Here is a 21,520-nt window from a genome sequence, read left to right as displayed (position 1 = left end):
GTTAAGCGTATTTTTAAACGTGAATTTGAAGTGGAGAATTTAAGCAAAGCTGCATAACTGTATTAAACATTTATTCGTTATTATTTTAATACTTTGCAGATACTACAATAAATAGTTCTCCGAATTTCCCAAACTATACGTAATAAGTTTTTTGAACTCTAGAATTTAACCTTAAAAATTTGAAGGGTTAAAATCACCGGAAATGTTTATTCACTAAAATCAAACAAATGCATAAACAAGTATTTGTATTTCTTTTATTTACATATATTAAATACTTTAAAGTAATGATATAAGAGTAATCAAATCGAAATATTTTTTTAAAACTACAACTACATTATTCTTTAAATAACAAAAATGATAATGTATTTAGTTTTAAATTATCTAATTTAGAAAAGCCATTTATTTGTGTAAGAAAATTTAAAAATAAAAAATGAAACTCATAAATCATCTGAAAAATTTATATGGTATAAATCAAGAACAATTATCTAGCTTAGTTTTAAATTATCTTAATAAAAGTCCTAATTATGCATTTTAATTTTGTTACTGTTGTTATTTTCTTCCTTTTAAAAATAATCTTTAATCCTTTTTCATGATTTTCGACAGTGAGAATAAATTTGTTTTAATTCATTGTTTCTTAAAAGTTACTTTGGGATTTATTAAGTAAATGTAATTTGTAAATTGTCGCTGCTAGGCTTAAAAAAATTTCAAATAAAGAATTAAAGGATTTGCTAACCCATAATATTTTTCTTTACTTTACTTTGCTGTTTCTTTACTTTACTTTATATTTTCTAAAATAAGACGTGCTGACTTAGCGAATTCCGTGAAAATTATATATGTTTTTTTAAACATTAATATTATTTAAAATTAAATTAATATTATAAAATTACATTAATATTATAAAAAACAGAATATTAATTAGTTTAGCAAGTTGTATTAGTGCCATATTTACATTTATTGCTTACGAATTAAATCATTTATTTTGCACACGCAGTAAGAAATTTCAGGTACAATTTATGGTAAAAAGTACCGGCACTTTAGGTGTATCATTCACAAAATAAAATTTTATCGTAAAATTGCATACTATGATTTTTACAGTAATATTTATGTAATTACAGTGACTCAGCGATTTTATAGAAAGTACTACAGTAAAAATTATGGTATATCAGATTCTTTGTTCCGTAAAATTTAACATTAGAAATGGAAAAAAGGCCGGCACTTTAGGCAACGGTACTTTTTACAGAGTTGATTTGATATTTTTCAGAGTTACAGAACTCAATAGACCAAAATCCAAATTTGTGTAATAATTAATTGTGAGGTTATTCTCAGAGAAATGTGTTTTACATGTATTAATTCTTCTGTTAGCATTTTATGATTTACTTCAAAATTAGCCACTTTTGAAAATATTTTATGCTTAATATTTTTACGTGATTTTTTTTCCTTCAAAAATTGGCAATGCAATAAATTTTAGCATTTTTATAAAAGTCATATTAAATTATTTAATTTTTTTTAAAGAAAACTTTGAATAGGAAATATTCAAATCATGTATCCAGTATATCAATAATCCCTTTTTTTTTTTAAGTTTTATACTTAATCTTATAAAAAAAGAAAAAAAATTTTTAAAACTTTTTTTAGGTCATATTTGTCTATTACCTGAAAATTAATTACTGCTTTAACAGTAACACAATTAATAAATTTCTTTTAAGTGGTTCAAGGCTGTTTAAAATGTCATTGATTTATTTCTTGTTTAATAAAGTTTCATCACATGTTCTATATCGTAACAAAATCGTTTCTATCATTTAAAAAATTCAGTTGGTTTGTGAGAAGAATGCCGTAAGCTGCGTTCTTGTTTTGTAACAAGAACGCGGCTTACGGCGGTCTTGTTAGAGGGGAAAAAAATAAAACAAGAATGGCTCTTTTCTGCTTGTTTGACAAGTCGTGCTCACAACCTGTCATTACCTCAACAGATACTTACAAAATAATAAGACTCTGATGGAGTAAATGAAGATTTTATTTATGACTTTCTCGAACATTCAACACCTGTCTCCCCCTAAGTGGCAAGCCATCGTGTCGCATAAAGAATCTTTCATTCACGTTGTCACTTTTCCTGTCTATTTTCAAAGGCGAGTATTTATTACGAGTGTGATATTACTTTTATCTAATTACGAAATGTTATTACGATTCATATCGGAAGGCAATCTAAAAAAAAGTGAACTTGAAATAAGTGATCTGCTTGGAATGAAAATGTGTTACACTGTGGAATTGTGTTTTTGTATTTTTGATGTATTTAGGGAAGATAGTATCTTTTTCTTCCCTTGACGAAATTGCATCTATTTATGGGGCAGAAAGATACATTTTGAGCATAGGTATAAATGACTGATTATGTGACTAAACGATGGCTTCAATATTTACAGATTGTCTGATTTAAAACGTTGCCAGTCGCAATCTTTAAACTGATGTGAATTCTGAACACTGTGCATGATTTTTTCCTTCCATAAGAAAGCAATCATAAAAAGTGTCAAACAATACACTCAAGAAGGGTTCAAAATTTCATAGATTTATTGAGAAATGTTGTTTTGATTCATATTGGTTAGCAATCTAAAAGAAAAGTGAACTTGAAATAAGTGATCATTTTGAAATGAAAATGTGTCACACTATGGAATTGTGTTTTTGTGTTTTCTGACGCTGTTAGGAGAGATAGTATCTTTTTCTACCGACAAAAAAAAACGAAATCGCATCTATTTATGGTTCAGAAATGCACATTTGTTGCATACTTATAAGCACAAATGACTGTTTAGATACCTAAATGATTGTTTTAGTCCTTACCGACTGTCAGATTTAAAACATTACAAGTCACACTTTTAAAAACTAATAACAGTAGAGTGTCGCAGTTTTATGACTAATGTGAATTGTAAACACTATACATGATTTTTATTTTCCACTATGACTCCACTAATCATATTGAGAGTCAAACAATAAATGCCCTCCCAAAGGTCTCAAATTTGCCACGTTTATTAGGAAGTGTTGTTACGCTTCATCTCGCTAGGCAATCTAAAATTAATAACTTGTAATAAGTAATCTGCTTGGGATAAAAATGTGTTACACTGTGGAATTGTATTTTTTAGTTTATCATCTCCACGCTGAGAAATAATAAATTATTGCGTATAGGCCATTCATTAAAGATTATTAGTTCAGTCTGATATTTTTTTTAACTTTAAAATACGGGGTTTTCTAGTTTTCTGGGATAATTATAATCATAATCTAAAGAATTTTCTTGAGTGGAAAAAAGTTTAAATGTTAAAAACTGTTAAAATTAACGAAAATAATTGATTTAATTGAATTTAAGGGATAAAAACAATTTTCAGAATATATTAAAAAGGAAAAGGAAAGCTTAAGGGTACGTCAATTATTTGAAATTCTTCTTTTTGGCTAGTAAAAATCATTAGTTGCAAAAACAAACTATTAACCTTCTTAAACTTTTTTTAAAAGAAGCCGGTAAATGAAAACGATAGTTCTTTTCAATAGTGAATATAAAAAGAAGTGTCGTGCAATAAGCCAAATGCTTCCAACTTTAGCAATGAAATGCTATCTTTTAAGTCTACAATGTTGTTACAACGGTAACAACAAGGAGAACCGCAATAAGGTTCTGCTTGCTGGAACGGTAACAACAAGGAGAATCGCAATAATTGTTCCGCCTGTTACAACGGTAATAGCAAGGAGAACTTCAATAATGCTTCTACTTGTTACAACGGTAACAATAAGGAGAACCGCAATATTGGTTTTGCTTTTTGCAACGGTAATAAGAAGAACTGCAATAATGGTTCTGCTTGTTGCAATGGTAACAACATTAAGAACCGCAATAATGGTTCTGACACCACATTGTTATCAAATCTGTAATCTTTCTTGCAATCATTGAGCATACATCATTTCACTTCAAATCTGTTTGTCATTGATGAAAAAATTATAATTACAGATAACTAATAATATAATTAGAAGGCACCCTCTCGAACCATTAAGTTTGAGTCCTAGAACGTGAAGATCAAATAGAATCATTAGATCAAAAATATTTCAGGGTGGTCCGTTTGTCTAATACAAATGAGTTCAATTTATCGAAAAACTAAAGATATAAGTGTAGATATATAGAAAGAAGATAAAATCTTTTTCACAGAAAAATTTTGAACCTTTAGGTATTTTTTAATTAGAAAAATATTTAATATTTAAGAAAAACTTAGATTATTCTTTTTACCTCAAGCAGATCAGCCAACTTTCCTGCTTTCTGAGAAAGTATTCCCTAAGTGGTAATAAAAGACTAACTGGAATGCAATTGCACATAAAATTAACTTTTTGCAATTGCTATGACTTACACTGTTTTTCTATAACTTCCATTATATTAGATTTATTTATTAGCATTTAGTGGTGGATGAAAGAGTATTAAATATTGAGTTTATAAATTCACGAATTAGAGAGAAATTTATAATTATATTATTTCATTCTTATATTTATCACTTTAAAAATAAAAATGAAATAATACGGACAATCTGTAGTTTCGGCAGCAATGCATTAAGCGAAAATTGAGTTATTATTAATTAATATAAAAAAATGAATTCATTGTTGGATTCAGAAGCCATTTTTTCTGCTGCCCCTATCAGAAAAAATGTTGTACACCTTATTCTGCATAAATATTTGAGACGTGTGTGCAAGGTTTTTTTAGGGAACATTAAATAGTATTTAACTGCCTGACGTCAAATACAAATAAGTTATTATAAGGTTTGATGTCGGACCATTATTATTATTGCAATATAAAGTGACATATAATCGTCACGCGACAGCACGAGACACCTGAGGCTTACAACTAAGTGGTCATAAAATACTTTGCATTACCCAACTATTCTTATATAGCCTGACACATTTCTACCAATCCAACATTATTATACATTCTGTATATCGCTGAAGTAATATTTTACAACACAATCTATAATTTTTATGGAATTGATTTGCCCGGAAAACATTGATAGGATTAAATATTTCAAAGGAAAAAAAGCGTTATAAAGCAATTCTGAATAAACTGCTGACATATATTTAGATTAAAATTTGACTGTTATCCTTACAATAAAAAAGGTTAAATGTTAGACATCTTTGACAAGATTTTAGTTATCAAAATCACCCTGTTAGAAAATTAATGTCAATCAAGCATTGAATATTGCATTCAAGTATTGTTTAAATAAATAGAACTCTCCGTCGTGTCTGGATTTGAAATTTTTCCTTCATTTCAGAAAAATTAGCTAAGTCCACTGACACTTTGCTTTATTGTAAAAAGCATAAATAGGACATTTTATTTCGATAGCTTTTCTTTAACTTAGCACAACTTAAATATGTCATGCAATTTTGGATTCATTATTAAAAAAGTAAAAAATAGCAATAAAATGAATTTTGAAAATGACGTAGTTTATATTATATGAAGTTCTATGATCTAGTTTTTTTAAAGATATCTCGTTTAAAAATATAAAATCATACACTAGATGTGGCTTATTTTTCGAAATATTTTCTGAAAAATGATTTAAATTCTGTAGTAAAATAAATTTTTTGTCAACAAATTAATTTTTTTGTCTATCCGAAAGACACAGAGCAATAAAGTGTGTTTTAAATGTTTCACGTATAGAATATACACTATTCAAAATGAGAAAACTTTTTTAAAAGCATACCGGTGTGTAATTGCAGCGGAAATAAGTTAAGATAAAATAAATTTAGTTACCGAAATTTCTTTCAGTTTCATATATTCAGTTTCCTTTTGCAAAGCATCAGCAACTTTCATTTTCAATAATTTATGTCTTCTCTCAATGAAAGGAAGTCTGTTTAATTTTGTCTTAATTTCTCGATTTAATTCGCATAAAATTTTAATTAGAAACGGGGCCAAAATATTGAAATTTATAAAAATTATACTATTAAAGATACTGTTCTATTTTTTACAACTGTTCCAAAACCAGAAACAAAAAATCGAGAATAAAGTGTATTGAAATCAATTATTTGTTCTGAATAATCAGTGTATAATAAACAACAAAACTATCTTGGTTGTTTTTTGCGTATTTTTCCTCAAATAAAATTGCTTTTATTTATTATTTTACAAGGATTTATCTCAATTTTATATTCTTTGCCAATTATCAACGTTTTCCTAAGCGTCATCTTTCCAATCGTAAGTAAGTCTGTCGTCAAAATTTATTGGAGAAAGATTTTAGTCTAGGTAAGTTAAATTCTTTTGTTTTAGAAACAAGAATCGTCAACATCTTCAATCTTGAGAAAGGCAGCATAAAAGGTATGTGTAATTTCCTTCAACAATTATTTAATGTATAATTATATATTTTAAGTTAAGAAATTATACAATGAATTATTATTATATAATTATTATTATATAATTATTATTATATAATCATTATTATATAATTATTATTGTATAACTATTATTATATAATTATGTAAATTAATAATTATTTTATTCTTAAAAATATATATAATTATTTTTTATATAATAATGCATTTTTAGTTAGGTAAATTCATAATTAAGTATTCAATATGAATATTTTTGATGGTTTTAATTATTTTTTATGCATTTTTGTTTAAATATAGCTTAATTTTAGTTGTATGAGTTAGTATAGTTGTAATGACTTCCATCAACTTTAAATTAAAAATATTTATATGCTTATTTGTGCCCCGTAATTCCTTCACTTTTTCGCGTTACAAAAAATTTTGTTTGGGTGATTTATTTAGAAAGACATTTAAAAGCATTCGTTTACATATTTCACTGCATACGTGCGAATAAAGTAAGTGACAAAATTTCCCTACCCTCTTTGCTGCTAAAAAAAATCAGCACAGTGTGCAATGCGTCTATCCCGTAGCTTAAAATTTTTACTTTTCCTTTGTTTTAGAAACAAGAATCAGAAGGATGACTATAATTATTTTAAATCCTTCAAATTATAATACTAATCACTTAATAAATATTTTCTGATAATAATACTATTTATAAAGAAAAAAAAAGCAAATTAATATAGAAAAACAAATACAGTAGAAATAAAGTAAATGACTGCCTTTTGGATCTCTAGGTAGGTGTGAGTAATTTTAGAATTGTATGTATGTTATTCTAAAACCAGGTACAGAAAAAATATACAAATAAAAATTAAACAAAATGCATGCGTACAAAATTTACAGACAGCATTCAGGAGGGTCAGATCTCGAACAATGTAAAATTCTCAGCCAATTAATGCGGACATAATAACTGCCACATTACATACAACGAATAATGTTAACGAATGTTTTACAAATGACAAAGAATATTTTTGATCTTAAGTACTCAAAAAAGTTAAGTTTTTAAGATAGTTTTGAAAATATTTACATTTTTCATGCTTTGAATTTTATGAGGGAGTAGTTTTATGAATTTGGGGGATAACAAAAGAAACTTTTAAAGAAAAATATTCCTATTAGGCTTGGTATCTAGGTCCTTTTAAGATAGTTAGCCTTTAAGCTACTAATAATAGCTTTTTATGCTGAAAATCGTTATGGTTTACAAAATATAGTAGGAATACACGGAGAAAAAAAGTATTTTCAAAACTTCAAGAATATGGTAAAATTTACCTTGTTTCAGACTCTATGGGAAGCAAAAGCCTGAATATTTTTAATCAAAGTGCTTTGGTAATAGTTTTGGTAAAATTAACAGTAAAATATGTTTTTTTATAATATGTAATATAGCTTAGTAAATGTGGGAGAAGTGGGAACTTTTTTCATAATAATGTAGAACGTAGCATAAAAATGCTTTATTTGGTTAAATTTAGTTTTCAGTTTTGTATTTTTTTTAAATAAGAGCGGTAGTAAAAACTATAATTTTGAAAATTAGGATTTCCGGCAAACAGTTACCATATGAACGGAAAAATTACCAAATGAATAGTTTAAATACCATACATTTTGATTTTATTTATCAGAATTGTTTTTTCTTTTTTTTCTAAATTTCAAATTTTCTTTCTCCATGCAGTTTGTAGAATAATAATTTACGAATCGGTAAAATATTGAGAAGTCGGTCGTAGTTGATTTTTTTCTTATTTGTATGGTAATATTTTGTAACATTTGAGTTAATAATTTATTCAAAAATAAGATAATTAATAATTCGAAAATAAGGACATTATTAAAAAAGACAGAATTAATAAAAAAATCCTCTTTTCCCTGAACTATTTGTATGGTACATAAATTCTTAAAATTACTTAAACATTCTTAATAGCTTAATGATATTGCTTTCAAACAAATTCAAAGGATACAGACATATCCCTAAAAACAAAAGTTTTCGTAGAAAGTATAGCTCTTTTATTAGAATCCACATAAAATCTCTAGTTTAATTTTTTTACGTTCATTACTGACGAAAGTTTTATTTTAACTATTTTAAACTGATCCAGCAAACTCAAGAATTAGTCTTTTATTTTGAATAGACGAATTATTCATGAGTTATGAATAGTTATTCATATTTGACTAACTATTGAATAACTATTACATACACTCAACAGATATGAAAATAGAACATTATCCGGTAAAAAGCGTTATTTCATACGACGACAACGAAGAACGGCCTTATGGACATTTAACTGAAAGTAACAGATGTCCCATCTTTTCAGATGGGGAACAAAGAATTCCGCATTAATGACTGCGGAATATTTATGAATGATGCCTGTAGCACATGAGTTTGAATGATCGCTGTTTAAAGATTGCTTCAAGTACTTGCTTTTGTAGAGTTTCTACGTTCTATTTAACTTATATTTGATGCCACTAATTTTCTTTACGTAATTTGAGGTGTGGTTGTATAAGGAGATCTTAGAAGCTATTTCACCAAGGAAAATATGAAAGCTACAGTTTAAGGGCCTTTAACTCTAAACAAAGCGCTGGTTTTAAATACTACCTTTTTGAAAATAGTTTTTTCTAATACAACAGACAGATATCTTAAGTATTTTTTTTAAAAAAAACTTAGAATTTTTTATTAAAAATCAATATTTTTTTTCTTCTTTTTGAAGGAAATTATTAAAATCAATGAAAATTTAAAATTTTTTTATTGGCTAAGAGCATTATATTAGTTAAATATTTTAACATACTATTTTAAAATTATTAAATTGAAGATAGTATTTCTTTCTTTAAAAAAATTCTGGAATGAGTTAGTGAGATTCTAAGTCATTATAATGTATTACAAGAGGTAAACTAAGCTAGTAAATGAGAGAAGACGATAAATGCCAACAAACGAAAATGAATATACTAATGATCAAAAATATACCAGATTTAAAAAATATGTCACATATAACAGACATTCATCTAATAGACGTATATAATAGAGGCAGATTCCTTCACATAGAAAATAAAATGTGCCTGCTCTGCATATAACTTGAAAAATCCCATTAAAAAACTTCATATATAGTTCAAAGGGAGGTAATATGGAGCAAATTTAATTCAACTGTCATTAGTCACACTTTTATGAGGATATATTATACATAGTTAACAAGTTATAAATAACATTTTTGTGTCAATGTTACATTCAAATCATCTAAAAAAATTTTTTTTTTTTGTAAATATACAATTTTTTCAAGGAAATTGTTTTGTTGCTTTCCATGCCTCTACGGATGGGGTAACACTAGATAGCTGCTTAGTAGATATTAGAAAGTTTAAAACACTGTAAAGAAATTCAAAAAATTAATTCTGTATGCCCCACGGCGTTAATATAAGTATCCGTGATTAATAAGGAATTTCCATAAAACAGAGATAGAAAATTTCTAGGTTGGATAAAATTTGCTACATCGAGAAATCTAATTGAGGTCAGGGCGATTTTATGTGAATCCATTAAATTTTTAATTTTAAAATAAAACGTCCTACCCAAATCTGTCCCCATAATTTTAATTATCCATTGTTTTTTTAGTGTAATAGCATTTCCTGTTTTTTAATAGCATGCATAAAAAATTTATTTACTCAAAGGCTTAAGGAATCTATACTTATACTTATATCTTAGGTGTAAATTCAAGTAGTTTATTTATTGTTATTAAGACTTAGATCTTGTTATAACTATGTTCAAGTCATACTTAAGTATATTTTTTTTCTTTTTAGGTTCAAAAAACCTTACGGAAAGGCAATTTTATATGAAGTCATTTGGATATTTCCTTTTCTATGAATTTGAAGAATTGAGTTTGAAAATGATGAAAACTGTGTATAATTTTACGATATATTTCAGTTTTACTGGAATAAATGGTGATATTGCATATAAGAGGATATATTATAATAAATTGGGTACAATTTTCAGTGGAAGTTAGAGAATTCATGGTATTTATCCTTCCTTTTAAATAATCCTGTGTTAATAGTATGAGCACATTTAATTAAATGCGATTAAATTAAATGCTCTAACATCTTTATTTGCAAAGAGGGTTTATACATAGTTAAACTTATCTAAATAATCATAATAGTGATCCATTTTGTAACTCTTCTAAGTAAAATTTAGATTTTGAGTAATTAAGCTTCTATTTTCAGATTTTATAAAGCTTCATTAGTAGTCAGTACAAAGTATTATTAATTTAAACCACCAAGTAAATGAAAATTTCAAAAAAACGAACAAAAAATGAGTTTTATCTCTTTTAATTAAAAAAAATTAGATATTTAAAATCCAATTTCTCAAGAACTATACGACCGATTTCATCCAAATTTTGTATTTTGCCATATAAAATTACATTATTTGAAATCATCTAAAAAGTTTTCTTTTATCTTACACTTATTGTTAAGTTAATTAATAAAAAATTATAAAAGATTAATGAAAATTATTTTCGTGAGGAATTATCTTTGGATAAACGAATTTTATAATCGTGTGCCAAAATCTTTTTGAAGTTACTAAACAAATTCTTGAGATATGGCAAAACACGCGAAAAGTAAAATTTACACTATGGGGTTCGAACCAACGACCTCCTTCCTGACCAAACTATTAGGACCTTATTTCACAGACTGCAACTACATTTATATTTTTGGGGTCATAAATCATGATGTATGTTTTTGTGTCTGATTTCGTAACTTAAAATATCGTTAAATTATATTAAACATACTTGATTAGAATATAAAACTCTTATTAAATTATTGTTAAATATAAATCCATATTCACTGCTTACATCCATTCCTATTGACTAAAAGCTACATTTTTCATAGATTTTGCAAATAAAGATTGTGTTTACAAGTAGATTAAAACCCTAAATTGCAAATACTTTTCGTATTATAACCATCCATTATAAAATAATAAAAATGTAGCAATATGACTCGTAGTTTTTTCTAGAAATTATTAAATCGGAAATGGGAAAAATTTGCTATGTTTTGAATCGAAAGAGCGCAAATTTTTCTGAATAACTTATGAATTCAACCACTCTAAAACTAATCCAACAAGTTCAATGTACTAAATAAGAATATTAAAAAAATTATATTTGTTTATTGTCTGCTACAAGACATTTGCGGAAAAAAAAACCAAAATATCTAAATTTGTAAAAATTATTGTCGCATATTTAAAAGTGAGCTCTGAAGCCTTTCCATTGTTGTTTTGAAGGATATAAATAATTGTTCTGTAGCCTAAACGGATGGAAAAAAATGTGGATTGGACGAATAAAAAAAGTCTGAATTAGGAAGGTTTATAACAAAATGGCTAGAACACATTTTACAAATAAATATTATATTTTTAAGGATTTATAAATATTAAGATCCTAAACTACAAATACTGTTTGTATTATAACCATCTATTATATCCATATCAATTCGTATAATAACCATCCATTATAAAAGAATAAAAATATAGCATTATGATTCAGTAGTTTTTCTGGAAATTACTAAATCTGAAATGGAAAAAGTAAGCTAAGTTTTAAATTGCAAGTAAGAAAATGTTTCTGAATAACTTATAAACTCAACCACTTTAATACCGCTCCAACATACACAATGTATGAAACAAAAATATTAATAAAACTCAGTACTTGTTTATTGTCTGCTTTTTGGAAATAGCATAATAAAATATTTCAATTCGTAAAAATTATTGTCGCATATTTATAAGTGAGATGAAACTTTGATGAAATTTTCCGTTGTTTTCAAAGATATAAATAATTTTTTTGTATCTTAAACGGATAAAAAAATGTGGATTGGGAAAATTAAAAAAATCTGAATTATGAAAGTTTATATCAAAATGGCTAAAACATAAATTCTACATATGCCAAAAAGTGAACCTATTTGTGCGGGGGGGGGAGTGTTTCTTTCTTCTTTTTCAAGAACGGTCATTTTTAGTTTTTGTCATGATATAAATTTAAAGGTCTTTCATGCTTTTCATGATAATTTGTTTGTATAATTCCTATTCTCATCAAAATGCATGTCTATTTGTTGCCTTTTCTTTTAACAAGGATGTAAACAATATTAATGCAAACGATTCCCGCTGTGTCGGAATATTGCATAGTACTAAATACTATTCCTAAAAATTAGATTTGCTGCGATATAGTCATTGATTTCCAATAGTCATTGATTTTTTAAAAATTATCACATGATAAAAAAAACAGTTTTAATCGTTTATGTTGCAGATAACGTTTCTATGGTGCGTCAGAAGACCCCAAACTCATGTTTGGACCTCAAACATGAGGTTCTGGCCCCTGTGGTCATGACCGTTATTTTTTCTAACCATTGCACTAATAGAACGAGGTATTTAAGTTTAAAAGACATTTTAATCTATTTCCAAAATAACAGAGATAACCTTAGGTAAATTCTGTGTACTTTTGCCAATAAAATATAATTTTTTTTTGAAAAAATCAGAATTTAAAATTAAATAAGTTCATCCAAATTCAGCGTAGCTAGTCTACTCTGAGAAAGAAATAATGGTCAAAATTACCCCGTGTTTCTGGTTCTCTGTGAAGACCAAACAGTTCGGTAATTTTTACCGAAGCGATTTGGTAATAATTTCGGTGAAATTAATAATAAAACATAATTTTATAATATGCGATAAAATTTGGTAAAAGTGGTTAAATTTGGTAGTTTCACCAGGATATCTTAGAGCATGGTATAAAATCTATATTTATTCGGTTAAAGTTACTTTTCAGTTTTGTATTTTTACTAAATATGGGGTAATAAGAGTAGTAATTTTGAAAACCAGAATTTGCGGTAAATAGTTACCATAAGAACATAAAAATTACCAAATGAAGGGTTTAAACGGTTTATTAGCCAGAATTACTGCTTTTATTTGCTAGAAATGTCATTATCACATAGTATGGTAATATTACTAGAATTATTTTCTCCTTGTAAGAAATGTTTAGTTCTCTAATCATCATTAAAGGTTTAATGAATCATTATTTTCCAAAATTGTGCGGCATTATTCAGAACATCACATTTATTACTTTCTAAATCTATCATGTATCTAAGGCTATGCTTCTAGAAATACTATTTCCAATAAGAATATTTAAAAAAAAAAACTCATATATTTCTCTACTAGAGCAGTAAATATTAAACCTTAAGTATGCTACGTTATTTTCGGGTATTATATGCGTAAAAACTTTGTATTCAAACATAAAAAACATAATGAAATAGTGTCTTCTTACAATACAACTGGGAATAAATACATTATGTTTATTTTTTTGCTGACGTCTTCTTCTTTTTTCCCTTTGTATCGTTTCTTCCTCTAAAACATCAAAATGGTTTTTCTCAAAAGCCATTTAAATGATAGTTTTCACTGTTGCTCTCAACATTTTTGTCTGAATAGACACACATCTGTGGATAAACTTATTCTGTTCCTTCTGTTGAAAAGAGTTTTCCATTATACACTTTCTTTCTTTTCGTTTGTCAAGGGTTGGTTCGAAATCGATGCACGTTCCTCATACTCCACCTGTTAAGTTTAAATAATCGTTTTATTTTTCGCATTCTAATAAAAGAATTTTACTTTAAAGTTTTTACCGCTTGAAAGAATCTGAATGGATCAGTTCATCACAATTGGAATTTTTTTCTGTGATTGTATAAAAAAAGCGACGGAAGATCATTTTTTATTTACAGCAATAATTAAAATAAACTTTCACTTTTAAAATAATCATTTAACAATAGTTTTTAAGCATCCATTTTAATAATTGTTTATTATGATAATTTATCATTAATTATGCGAAAAACAATTAAATAATCGTTTTTTTTTTTACAATTCTAATAGAACTACACTTCTACGTAAATAATTATTGAGAGAGTTTGAACGGAAATTTTCATCACAATTGGAATATTTTTCTGTAATCATCTAAAAAAAGCGGTGGAAGATGTTTTTTTAATTTACAGCAATAATTAAAATTAACTTTTATTTTTAAAATAATCATTTAACAATAGTTTTTAAACATCCATTTTAATAATTGTTTATTATGATAATTTATCATTAATTATGGGAAAAACAATTTAATAATCGTTTTAAAAACCGATTAAATAATCGTTTTCTTAAATTCTAATAAAAAATTACACTTCTACGTAAATAATTATTGTGAGAATTTGAATGGATCAGTTCATCACAATTGGAATAATTTTCTGTAATTATACGAAAAAAAAGCGGGGGAAGATGGTTTTTTATTTACAACAATAATTAAATAAACTTTTAATTTTAAATCTTTTAACAGTAGTTTTAAAAGCAACATCCATTTTAATAATCGTTTATTATGATTGTTTATTATTAATTATGGAAAAACTATTAAATAATCGTTTTAGAAACAGATTAAAAATCGCTTTGTATGCATTCTAATAAAAAATTAGTTCATCATAATTAGAATTTTTTTCATTGACAGTCTAAAAAAAGCAATGGAAAATGATTTTTTTTTATTTGCACTCTAAGAAAAATAAAATATGGTCAAAATTAGCAGATTTTGGTAAAATTTACCTTGCTTCTGGCTCTATTGGAACGCTAAATAGGTCGGTAGTTTTTACCGAAACGGTTTGGTTATGATTTTTGAATAATTAACTATAAAATATAGTTTTATAACATGTGATCCAATTTGGTAAATGTGGAAAAATTTGGTAATTTTATCACTATAATTTAGAGTATGGCCTCAAAACATTTGTTCGGTGAAATTTACCTTTCAGTTTGTATTTGTTTATTAAATGTGAATAAAAACTATAGTTTTGGAAGCCAGAATTTATGGTCAACCTTTACCATATGACTGGAAAAATTGCCAAATGAATGTTTTAAATACCTTATATTTTTCTTTGTTATTAACCAGAATTACCATTTTTTTTAACAAGAAATGTTATACAAATAGTTAATTTTAAAAGAATTTTTTTTCTCCGTGCAGCAATATCTAAAATTACCTATTCGCATTTTTCGCATTTCTTAATTATTAACTGTATGTAAGGGGAGGACAAAATCATGAGATACTCTATTTCAGTTTTCAGAAATATTACTTCTCAAAACAGTTCATTACAATTTTTTTCTATGGATAGACGCAACAAATTTTTTCCTATGACTGCATAAAAAAAGCGATCGACGATGATTTTTTATTTACAGCAATAACTAAAATTTTCTCCCACGTTTCTCGTTTGTTTATCGTAAAATGTAGTCAAGGGATGGGAAAATAATGCGAGTACTCTGCTATTGGAGTTTAATTATAACAATAACAGCAATTTGTGACTTACGCAACCGTTTTTTTTCATTTTAAAGTAAAGAAAAGCCATAATTTTACTGTTTTCTTAAAGATTATGTAAAAAATCAGTTTCAAATATGTAAAAGTTTTACTGAAATTGTGTCTTGATATGTTGTATTTATTTAGCAACAGGAGCTTAGAGTTTAAAATTAGAAGATGAATCCCACTATGTGATATATTTGGTTCTAGAAATATTACACGAAAAATGCATTGTTAGTAACATATTTTGTTTTAAAATAATTGTTTTTATGAAATGTGCAAAATTTGTTAGCTGATTTTAACACATCTTTTCTAAATTAAATATAATTTTTTATATTACATGCTTAAATAAATTCAGCTATTTGCGCTTATTAAATGTTTTCTACTTAGTGCAAGAGAGAGCATTTTATACCAAAACGAAAGGTTAAAATTTATATTGTAAAATTTTTAATGTACAATTTATTTTCATGTATATATATATANTATTTTATATTATATCTATTTATATTAATATATATATTAATTTTTTTTTAATTTTCATTAAAAATTCTATTTTATCACTATTACTTACGAAATGTATTTATCATCATATTGTCCATTATGAAATCTGAAATAATTACATTTCAGTTAAAATGTTCCCTTCGATCTAGTTTAGCATTCAGTAGAGATAAGGGGGAAAGGGGCAACGGTTCCAGGCACCCGGCAAAAGGGGGAGACGAAGGTAAAATTACATTTCAAAAACTATTATATTTTTATCTTTATATAAACTTGTAATATTTTCTTTATTTTCTTCAAATAACAAAGCTGTAAAAAAAATAATTAAATAAATACTTAAGCAAATACTTCAAATTAAATGTAAGAAATGTAAAGTGGTCATCTTATGATTCATTGAAAATTTTAAAACAATTGTTAAGCAATGAATGAATTGAGATTGATTTATACGAGAATGATATATTGCAGAAAAAATTTTCATGACAAATCATGCTTCACTAACACTGGTAAGTTAAAATCTTAAATAGAGAAAAAAAGGAGTGCAGGTAAACCATGAAGTTTCGAATATTGAAAATATGTTTTTTCAATATATCAGAATGCAAAGAAAATAAGTCAGATTACTCAATGGGCACGCAATCTCGCCATAATTATTTTTGCATTTTTCGCAAACTTTTCTTCAGCATATATAACCTCATAATTTACTCTGGGAATGCTTCTGAATTCAAGTTTCTTTGAACTTTAAGTCTTAAATTATTAATTTTTGTGAAAAAAAATTTGCTTTTTAAACTTACACCAGCGTTATAACGCCCCCTTAACTCTCGTGCAAGCTTTGTTGAATCAAAATACCAGTTTTTCCATCTTACATCTTTTAGATATCAAGGACATTTCTGTACAATATTTCTCAGGGGTTCAACGCTTAGTGGGTGCAACCGTCCCCTTTAATTTCCAGTAGTAATGGATAGGTAGTGATTTACGAAATAAAAAAAAACTTTTCTTACAGAAATAAATGTTGTCTTACATACATATCAGGATGCTCGCCGCTCCTAAGCTATTAATTTTCCACTAAAATTATTAATTTAAAAATATTCCTTCTCCATTGCAATCAAGCATTTTATAAATATTTCACTCATGAAAATTTTTTTATGATGATATTCAAATAAATTAAGGGTATTAAAAAGCCGAAGAGGAGGATCAGAAAGTGAAATACTTTTTCTCATACCATAGATTATTTTCCGCTTGAGTTTACACTGAAAAATGAATTAAGATTGGGATTAAATTTTTTATAAATTTAGTTCCTTCCAACGTGTGTGGGATTTTTTAAACACATTTTTATTTGCTCTTTCCTATGATTATACCACTCTTTTCAGGAACATCTACTTAAGGAGGCTAGCCCAAGTCATTTAAACATCTTTGCACCCTACAACTTGTCAAATATAAATCTCTTTAAACCCACTTTTAAAAACCAATTTAATTATATAAAAAAAAAATCTTTTAGTAGAGAAGAAATATTCAAACATCAAAATCACTCAAGTGTAGAAAACGAAAATAGCTGATAATTCATACTTGATTTTATGTAATTTTATACTTAAAATAAAATTAAATTAGGTAGATATGCTTTCTACGCAATGCGTATTAAAGATCTGACATTAAGATTGGAAACTCTTGAAATAGGAAAAAAAATGCGCTTTTGAGTTTTGGATGTGAGAAAAATATTTCTCAAATAACTGGTTATAAAATTATTTGCATTTAAAAACATATTTCGTTCTCACGGTGTTATTACGACGAAAATTAATAATCATGGGAGGGTAACGTAGGGAAGGTTTTTTAGACGTGGACTCTGGCCAACCGGAATTAGTTTCTTTTCATCATACGAGTCTAGATTTAAAAGAAAATATCTGTAGCGCCATCTATCGATCATGGCTTAAATTTTTAAACTCTTTTGACAATTTTATTATTTGAATAATTTTTTGATTAACTAAATAATTTAATATTTGTATCTATTTTCGCAACTGTACTATTTTTAAGTTTTAATTATTTTCTTATTCTAAATATAATTATAATAAAGTAAATAAAAACATGACTGAAATAAACACTATTATGAAAGCACGTTTTGTTATAAATAGATGGGAACAATATTTTTAAAAATATTTACTAACTTAAACAATTTAAATTACATAAGTAAAATCTTAGGCTGTATACCCGAGTTTAAGCAAAACTTTATTAGCATTACACCTCTTTATCTACTGCCTAAATAAACTCAAAGCACATTATTGTTTTATTATAAATTTAGGAATAAAAAATTTAAATTAAAAGGAAACGTTAAACTCTTAATAATTAATTTTAAGGTTTAAAATTACTTGTTAATTATTTAATTATCTTCATACTTTCTATATATATATATATATATAACTAATCTTAANTATATATATATATATATATATATATATGTGTGTGTGTGCTAAACTCGATGAGTAAAATGTTTCATAGATTTTTTTTTTAAATTATGAATTATATATCTTATTAAGGAATGTTTTGATTCTCCTGAATAATTGCGAATTCGTAAAATTATTCTTACTACCACTTTTTTGGCATATCTTAAGTGTTCCTTTTATGTACCACATAATTGGCTAAAAGTTAAGAATAATATATATTGATTCCTAAACTCTTACACATTAAATATTCTTTTAATCTATCAAATAGCCACGCATATTCTCTGAAATATTTAAAAATAAGAATAGTTATAGTATTAGCAAGCCTCTATTTTACGCTGCTTTTTACGTCCTTAATATTTCCCGAAGCATATCTGTATATTGTAAGATCTGGATAGATGAATTGGTATTTATCCCCAAAATATTAATATGACATTTAAGAATAGCAGCAATATCGATCACGCAATTTATAATGATAAAACGGAAATGTCATTTTTGACATTAATATTTTGTCATTATGAACGGAAATTCGAAAGAGGCAATCAATTATACATTATTAAATCTACAAGAATAATGTAGGACCACGTGTACTTTTATTCAAAAAGGCATAGTGACATCCAATTTTAAGTTGAAGGAAAAATTCAAAATCAATAAAACATTCCTTCGAAAGTTTAAAAACGCATTCTTTCAGAAATAAAAAAAAAATATTTTTATTTGTTTTTATAACCTATGTCTTATAAAGGCACACTTGAAAAGAAACATCATATTTTCTAAAATACCACCGACTAATTTTTACAAAAATTTAATCGGTAATTTTATTTAGATTACATTGTAAAAAATTCCGGATCAAATTACAGTATAAAATATCGATACTTTATATATAAATATGATGCATTTAAATGCATCATTCGTAAAATCCATTTTACCATAAAATATGTTTTCACTGTAAAATATTATAAAGTAATTTTTACAGTAATATCTATTTAAGATTATCTATTTAAAGTGATCTATTTAGAGTGATTCAATGATCTCGCGATAATTTTCACAATAAAAATACAGCATATCACATTTTTTTTCGTAACATACTCCAGAAACAATGTATTTTACAGTTTAAAGTACTGACACCCTGAGTGCTAGTACTTTTACTACAATATAATTTGTTAACTGTGTATATTATCTGTTAACTTTTATTCAGAATACGTATTTTTACTTCACTGCATAGGGCACAGTGTTAACCATTATTTTAATTTAAACTCCATTACTATAAAATAATCAGGCAAAAACAAATAATCGAGTGTTTTAGTTTGCACCATATAAAGTTATTTTAATCAAATTTTATTTAAATTAAAAATGGAGTTTTTATTCGCAAAATAAAAAGGAAAATATTTCAAAAATAATTAACCTTAATTTTTAATTTTTCATGAAAGTTAAGAGGATGTGTACACTAAAATGAGGAAGAAGTATCAGGATCCGAAAAAATATACAAAATAATACTGACATTCACAAAGAACTTAATTTTAATGAATTTTAGCGTATAATGTACAGGGTAACGCTGCTTGTAACATAAACCTTACAGAAATACATAACCCTACTCAGAATATTATTCTAATTATTTTTTCGATTGCATGTATTCTATTTTCACACTATTCTCTTAGTATTAATTAAAATATGAAAGTATTTTGAGAATCGCACTTGTAGCTTTCAATGTTTTCCTGTAGATATGTATTTCAAGTACGAATGCAATAAAGCTTATTTACCTAATATGGCTATTAACTGAATTTGTATACGTGGGACGACTTTCTCTGTCGAAAATGAAAGAAATAAAGAATTTTAAGGAATTAATTTTAATTTTTTTTGTAGCAAAATGTCCAAGAAATGTGACCGTGAAATTTAATATATAATAAATAATAAGTGTAATGAAATTCTAATAAAGTTATCCCCAAAAAAATTGGAAATTGAGCAATATTTATTCAAAAAAATAAACCTTAACAATGATTATTTATATGAAAATTAAATATATATTTTATAATAAGAATCTTTAAATATAAAAATGAAAAAGGGTTTTTAATAAATTTTATTAATTATGTAGTCATTTGCATGCTTAAATTATAGAGTTAAACCATATATTTTTTTGGAAGGGTTACAAAAAAAGTCCTGCATTTCCCCCGTCAAGGTCAACTGAAAGTACTTTACATATCTTTGACACATATAATTGAAGAGCAAAAAAAAAAATAGCTGTTAATATTAGTCAATTTTGCTCTAAATTATCAATTAATAAAATATTTAAATCAAATCCATCAAATAAAAATTAATCCAATATTTTTTTCGGTTAACTTTCATTAAATTTTAATGCGCGTATTATTTATTTAAGATCAAAATAAAATTCATTATCATATTCCTTGAAAACGTTTTAAAAGTAATTCTTGAAAAATTGAATTGAAAGTTCAAATTTTTTACCGCGAAAATCGCTTTTCGTCGCACCGTATTTTGTAACACTCCATATAATATGAGCCATTTCATAAAATCTATTCCGTTGTAATTATTTCTGTAATTATGTTTGTATTCTAATTGTAAATTATTTTTATTATATTCATGTATGGTGCAACTCTTTGAAAATTTTGTATTTTAATCTTAAGATTTTTTTTTAATTTTAAACATTCGCAAAAATTATTATTTCATGACCATACAGGAAGGAAATAGTTTTGATGCTGTTTTGTTTATATATGTATATATATATATATATATATTACATATATATATTTACATCCATTTCGGGCCCATCCTTGGTAACTAACAAATCAAAACTCAGAATAACAAATCACTTCAGCAGTGCAGTAAGAACGACACTTTAGAACCCTTTTGTTACACTCGGTTTGAGCTTTTGTTTTCATCTTCTGTTTTCATATTTTGTAATCTGGCAATCTTTCTGCGAAAACATTTCTAAATCATTCTTGAAAAATA

The 21,520-nt window shown here is 26.1% G+C and overlaps 1 protein-coding gene across 2 annotated transcripts in view; it reads left to right on the top strand.

Moving 5' to 3' along the window:
- LOC107457482 (toll-like receptor 6) overlaps positions 1-21,520 on the top strand; it is a 150,592-nt gene that overhangs the window by 113,231 nt on the left and 15,841 nt on the right. The window contains exon 3 of one of the 2 annotated variants that reach the window (XM_016075648.3): positions 10,114-10,326. The exons of the other annotated variant lie outside the window; for it this stretch is intronic. The gene's annotated coding sequence lies outside the window, so the exon portion shown is untranslated. The remainder of the gene's footprint in view (positions 1-10,113; positions 10,327-21,520) is intronic. 2 annotated transcript variants of the gene reach the window in all.

This window comes from Parasteatoda tepidariorum, chromosome X1, assembly GCF_043381705.1.
Source record: "Parasteatoda tepidariorum isolate YZ-2023 chromosome X1, CAS_Ptep_4.0, whole genome shotgun sequence".
NCBI lineage: Eukaryota > Metazoa > Arthropoda > Arachnida > Araneae > Theridiidae > Parasteatoda > Parasteatoda tepidariorum.
This window is presented reverse-complemented; position numbering and strand designations above follow the sequence as displayed.